The sequence below is a fragment of the Triticum aestivum genome, chromosome 5B, assembly GCF_018294505.1.
Source record: "Triticum aestivum cultivar Chinese Spring chromosome 5B, IWGSC CS RefSeq v2.1, whole genome shotgun sequence".
Lineage (NCBI taxonomy): Eukaryota > Viridiplantae > Streptophyta > Magnoliopsida > Poales > Poaceae > Triticum > Triticum aestivum.
In genome coordinates this window covers 533168821-533176221 of record NC_057807.1, presented here as the reverse complement: position 1 = coordinate 533176221, position 7401 = coordinate 533168821, and positions in this window count along the sequence as shown.

Genomic DNA, 7401 nt, shown 5'->3' with positions numbered 1-7401 from the left:
CTGGCTATACATGGCGAAATCCTAGTAGGAAGAGCATGCGCGAGAACAAGCACATTCACGTGGTTGAAAACAAATTGAAAACCATCTCGAGTACAAATCTAGGAGTACGTACGAACCTAACAATATTGATTGGGCGTTGTTGAATGTTGATACTTTTTTGATCAAAATAGATATACTTTGACTACACATAAAACTTATATGTAAACTAGAAAGGATAGGAGGGAGTATATTGTACGTTCAAAAACGAAACGAACATTGAATACCTGGAAGGCACTATGGTTGCTAACTCCAAATCATGAGTAGCATAATTTAACTCATGAGGTTTAAGCTGTTGTGAGGCATATGAAACAACTCTTCCCTCCTGCATAAGCATTTCTCCAAGTCCTCAACGTGAAGCATTGCAATACACTTGATAATCCTTTTGTTGATCTGGAAGAATCAGCACTGGGGCTGTAACCAAACGTTTCTTCAACTCCCGAAAACTGGCTTCACACTCCTCAGTCCATTTAAACTTGGTGTCCTTATTCAACAACTCCGTCATGGGCTTGGCAATCCTGGAGAAATTCTCAACGAATCTCCAATAATATCCTGCGAGTCCGAGAAAACTCCTGATCTCTCCAACTGCTGTGGGTGCCACCCATTTAGTCACAGAAACAACCTTGGTGGGGTCTACTCCTATTCCTTCTCCAGATAGAACATGTCCAAGAAATCCAACTTCCTTCAACCAAAACTCAAATTTGCTGAACTTGGCATATAACTGGTGTTCTCTGAGTTTCTCAAGAACCAAATGCAAATGCTCCTTATGCTCCTCTTCATTCTTCGAGTAAACCAATATATCATCAATGAACACCACGATGAACTTATCCAAAAACTCCATAAACACTTTGTTCATCATGTTCATGAAATAGGCAGGCGCGTTAGTCAGACCAAATGACATAACAGTATACTCGTATAGCCCGTACCTTGTGGTAAAAGATGTCTTAGGTATATCCTGCTGCTTCAGCTGGTGGTAACCTGATTGCAGATCGATCTTGGAAAATACTTTAGCTCCTTGCAATTGGTCCAACAAATCATTGATCATCGGAGTGGATACTTGTTCTTGATCGTCACCTCATTCAATGCATGGTAATCCACAACCATTCTCAATGATCCATCCTTCTTCTCCACTAGAAGTACTGGGGCTCCCCAAGGTGACGAACTTGGTCGAATGTAACCTTTGTGCAGTAACTCCTTAATCTGCTTGTTAATTTCCTCCAAATCCTTTGCGGGCATCCGATACGGTCTCTTTGATATTGGCCCGGTGCCTGGTAAAAGCTCAATCAAAAACTCAATGTCTCGATCCGGTGGCATGCCTGGTAACTCCTCTGGAAATACGTCGGGGTAATCCTTCACCACTGGTACTTCCTCCTGTACAACTCCTGATAAGGAATTTACCTGAGTCCTCTTCGACACATGCCGGATACATACTTGATCCTTCTTCCTTTTGGGGTGGTGAGCATAATTGACTTACTGGCGCAATTGATGTTTCCTACATACATCGATAACCAATCCATACCAAAAATCACATCCAATCCTTGCGACTCCAGAATTATCAGATCTGAGGGGAAAACATGCCTACCTATGGTCAATGGCATCTGAAAACATCCTTGGCTTGCCATATGCTCCGCTCCTCGCGAGCTTACTAACATAGGTGTCCTAAGAACTTTGGTGGGCAACTTATACTTATCCACAAATCCCCTTGATATGTATGAGTGCGATGCACCAATATCAAAAAGAACGATTGCAGTAAATGACTTAACCAAAAACTTACCTATAACTGCATCTGGCTGCTCTTCAACCTCCTCCACGCTAACGTGGTTCACTTGTCCCCTGTTGAAAGGGTTGGACTTCTTCCCAGAGCTTCCATTGCCATTTCCATTCTTTGCTTTAGAACACTCGGTGGCGTAGTGTCCATTTTTCCCACACTTGAAACAAGTAATGTGACTTAGATCCTTCTTGGAGGGCGTTGCCGGGTTGGAATGGTTTTGGCTGCTGCTTCCTCCATTTCCATTCCCATTCTTGGGGCCACTATGGTTATGCGAACTTCCTCCATTGGAATTATGGCCTCCATGGTTATGGTGAATGTGTCCTCCCGAGTTCGGGGTAAAACGAGGTCTCTGTTGAGCTCTTGAATTGTACTTCCCTTGTCCATACTTCCTCTTGTGGCTCTCTATCTGCTGCTGCTTCCCTTCAATCATAAGAGCGCTATCTACCAACTCTTGGTAGTTGTTGAATGTTGCCACCATCAACTGCATGCTCAGCTCATCATTCAGTCCTTCCAGAAAGTTCTCCTGCTTAGGAGCATCTGTAGCTACGTCATCAGGGGCATAGCGTGCTAACTTACTAAACTCATCCACATACTGGCCCACTGTGCGTCCTCCTTGGCGCTAGTTGCGAAAATCACGCTTCTTCATGTTCATAGCTCCTGCTGAAACATGGGCAGTGCGAAAAGCCTGATGAAATTGATCCTGTGTAACAATGTCAATGGGGTAAGTGGCTGTGAAGTTCTCCCACCATGATGCTGCGGGTCCATCAAGCTGATGTGCGGCAAAACGCACTCTCTCCGCATCTGTGCATCCCGCAGTGGTCAGCTCCCTTCCAATCTTGTGGAGCCAATCATCTGCAACAATTGGTTCGGTGCTACTAGAGAACACCGGCGGATTCAACCTTAGGAAACGGGCTAGGTGATCAACAGGTGGTGGTGGTGGGTTGTTGTTGTTGTTGTTGCCTTGGTTCTGATTCTGAACTAGTAGCTGCATCAAGGTATTCTGCTACTGGATCAACTGAGTGAGCTCCAGTGGGAAAGCAAATCCATTGTCACGTCTCGGAGGCATGTGATGGGTTTAGAAAAGGTGAGAAAACAAAATAGAATGAGGTCTAAAGGGAAAACACTACCCGTATGCACATGAGGCAAACACATTCATATCACACCAATCAATTCAAACAAGGGCATACAATCGGTCTCACTATCATTACAAAGGTGCTCGGACTATTCTATATACATGGGGAAATACTACTAATGATATGGTGGTCGACTAGAAGTTTTGATCGGTGGAAGACTCCATGATATCTGCTCCAGCTTCATCAACATAGTCATCATCGCTATCAGCAGACTCCATGATATCCACAACACTGGATTCTCCAGGTGCCCGCAACCAATCCACCCGGATGTGTATTTAAGAAGCCACCTTAAGTTAACCATTAATTTAACAACTCTCACATCTATCATGAATACACTCAATCAATCCACGTCTACGAGCATAGCATAGAAATCCTGAGCATAACATAGAAGTAACATGTAGAAGAGACGGTTGAACATCTCTTTTTCCATTGCACCTTTAGTGCCACATGTTGGAGCAAGCTCAACATTCTCTGGCCGTCACAGGGTGACAGACTGGACCTCGTGACACACCTCAAGACCCTAAACCCTAGGAAGATGATCATGGAGGTTTTCTTGGTGGCAGCTTGGAGCCTTTGGAAAGAAAGGAATAACAACTACTTTCGCAAGATTGACCCATCAATCCCATCCTGGGAGGCCAGATTCAGCAGAGATTTTGCTGATATTGCCTACAGGATGCCTCACAACAAAAGGAAGCTAGTGGCTGACTTACTTAGATCTATAGCTTAGTGGTTTTGCATATTTTGTTCATCAAAATCTGCCCCCACTTGTATCATTCTTAGCTCTCCACCCCTTCTCCACCCGTACATATGTAATGTAACGCTTGTAACACTTGTTGGATGTGAGTTGGTAATATATATGCAGTAGGAGCCTTTCCTACTATCTAACCCCTTCAAAAAAATAAAAGGGCAATAGGTTCTACCTCATCATCTACTTCCCAAACCCACATGTTATTCAGCTCCTAACCATGCAATGTTTGAGGATTGTAACTAATGCATAAAAACTGGATATAATCAAAGTGTTACTTGCCTTGCTGATGATCTGCAAAACCTAGAGACTCGTAGTAGCACGCTTCACAGTTCGGGAATTCTATCGCAAACAAACAATAGCATACATAAGCACTCAAGCAAGATGCACGGGTAAAGCTCAAATAAGAAGATCCAAACAGAAAGTTCAACTGAAGAGCTTCTGTTCGCAAAAAGAATCAACTCAAACGCAGCAACGAAACTCAAGATACGAACGAAACAAGATTCGTTTACTAATCTGGACTAAAGTCAATTTTTTTCAGTACCAAAATCTTATTCAAGTTACCTAAACAGAAAGAGGGCTTCGAGACAAAGATTTAGGCGTTGATTTCATCTAATTTGGATAAACGAGCAAAAAGTTATACTAGATCGAAAATCAGGGCAGAAATCTCGATCAAAATAATCATAGATAAAACCCTAGAAAATAAAACGAGACGAACAAACTAACGAACGAACGTTCGCTGTCTGAACCTAACCAACGAAGAACGTTCGTTAAAACGAACGAACGGACGAACGTCCGCTAAATAAATAAACCGATGAAAACCGATCTGATCTATTAAAAACAGATCTAGGGTTTCTTAAAAATAACCGGGACGGTTTTTACCTAAACCGAAAAAAATGGGCGGACGACGACGGCGGCTCCGGCAGGATTCCGGCGGGACGGGGCGGCGTCGGCGGCGGTGGCGGCGCGATGTGGGGCAAGGGGCGGCAGCGGGGCGGTATTTAAGGGGGGGTGGGGTGGCGGCTGCCTTGGGGGAGGGGGCGCCCCGGCCGGACTCGGACGCGGCGGCGGCGGGGACTCTCCCGTCGGGCGGCGAAGAGTTTTTTTAATATAATTTTGCCCGAACGGAAATATCCTAAATAAATATAAATAAAATTCTGAAAATGCCAAAAACAATTTTCGCCGTCTAAACAGAATATTTAGAACAAAGTGAACATTTTTCTGGCCTAATAATGCAATTTTGAAAAATGCATATTTTTCTGATTGAAATACAAAAGCAACAAAATCCAAATAAAATCAAATATTTGATTTAAACTTTTTCCTCCAATATTTCTTTTATTTTGGAGAAGTCATTTTATCTGCTCTCTTTTATTTTAGTAACGAATAGTTTTGGAGAGAAAATGATTAAAACCAAAATGATCCTCTTTTCAATATTCGAGAAAATTCAAATATGAAAATGAATGAAATCCCCAACTCTCTCCGTGGGTCCTTGTGTTGCTTCGAATTTATAGGATCAACCAAAATGCAATTAAAATATGATATGCATATGATGTCCTATGTATAACATTTCAAATTAAAAATTTGGATGTTACAGTTTAGTACCATATTGCTAGTGGAGTGGAACAACCACTAATATAAAAAGGCGATTTGTTCTACTAGTCCTTGTAGCATGAGAAAGAGAGCAATAACGCGCGCACACTCACTCACTCACTCACTCACCTCATGCCACGCCACGCAATGCAGCGCGCGTGTTGCGTTTTGTGAATCGAGTTGGGCCTATTGTTATTCGCCTTGCTGGAACAACTATTTTTTTTTGCATGGAAATGCACAACCTAGCTCTCTGGGTGTACGTGTCAATACTCGAGCTCACTGTGGAGTCATTTTGTATTTCCAGAGAGTTCTTTCACTATGTGTCAGTTAGATTTCTTCACTCTCCCCAAGCGTCCCTTCTATGTAGAGGAGATACAGATGAAAGAGGTTACACATAGCAGAACACACACGAGCAGTAAACGCACGCACCTGCCGCGTTCCTATGTGCCCAGTTGCTTCTCCAGTGACCCCATCCCGGTGATTGTGTGCACGGCCGTCCAAGGAGAGCAGACCTCCAAATCCGCGTCACTTGAAAACCTGTACCTGATGAGGGCTGATAAGATTTTTGAGGAGCGTCTCGTCGTGACTGCTCATTCAAGTTCGACTACATCCGGATGCCCGTCCGCCCGCTTCAGCAAATTCTTCTATGGAGGACGGGCACCTTGTCTTCACCATCGTCTGTCTAACCCTCTCTCCTGAAATGTGTCATTGGTACGTATGCCTATGTGCTTGATGTTCCTATTCTGTCGTATGCAACTTGCCATGTCACTAATCTTGAGATAGTGTTAATCTGGATGAAAAACTTGGTTTTTACCACTCTAATTCTTACCCACTTTACTTATGCCACTCTAAAAAGGATTGGAATACGTACGACTCAAACAGTATCGAAACAACAGGCCCTAGGCACCCAGTTCGGGCCAAAGGCCAGGGTGGTGTCCCCGGACAGGATTCTCTGTAGCACTTTGTTAATGTTCAACGTGTTTGGTCCGAGCTCCCCGACCCAATCATGGCTTCGCTCCTGACACAACACAGAAGGAGATATTTACAAGTTCTCCTAAAAATGGATACTTACAAGTAGCATGCAAAACGAGCGGGGGCAATTCCGCCCACGCACGTAGTACGTACCGTGCATGCATGCACTGCAGTACGTATGCGTTGCGATAATGCGTTCTGGAACCTGGTCTCCACGCAGCTCTTTATTTTATTAGACGGAAACTTGATTTGATACCCGTCAAAAAATTCTGAAGATACTTTACATATACATATAATATATAAATGTGTAGTCTGTATGTATAACAATATATATTCTCATACATTTTTTGAGAGAGTACACAAAGGACGTATCGTAATTTTATAGAAGAGCAGGGGCGGAGCCACTTAAGGACATGGGTATACAACTGTACATGTACACCCATTATCTTGGAAAGGGGAGCTAAAATTATCTGACTTAACCTTATACTAGTTAGTTAGTACTCCCTCTGTAAACTAATATAAGAGCGTTTAGATTACTAAAGTAGTGATCTAAACGCTCTTATATTAGTTTACGGAGGGAGTAAAACATTAAACCTCATACTATTTGTACACCCAGTTAAAGAATCCTGCTTCCGGCAATGTAGAAGAGACAAAATGCATTTACAAGAACCCTGCTAACGAATGCGAACATCCTTACAAGAACACCCACACCACCCGGACTAACTAGCTAAAACTACGGATATTCTGGGCTCATCTGCAGCCGGTGAACAGTAAATAAAAAACAATTTAAAAAGTTCTGAAACTTTTTTAGGTGGAAGATGTTCCAGTGTGTGATGTTCGTGCCAAATTTCAGCTTGTTCGGGCATCTGAGGAGCTCATGGCAAAAAAGATGAAATCGTCAAAATAGTGCATGAACAGTAAACTTTCTTACATCCCTTTTTTATCTGAGAGCTACCGAAATTTCCAAACTTTACGAAATTTTACATGGACTTCACGCACATGAGCATCTAGTATCACAAGAAAATTAGGAATTTGTTGAATTTTGTACTATTTTAAATGAATTTACTGTTCACCTCGGGTGCAGGCTAAAACTACTCTTTCACAAAACAATTTAAACCACCAGCTCCAGCTTGTCTTTTTTCTTTAGAAAAGGC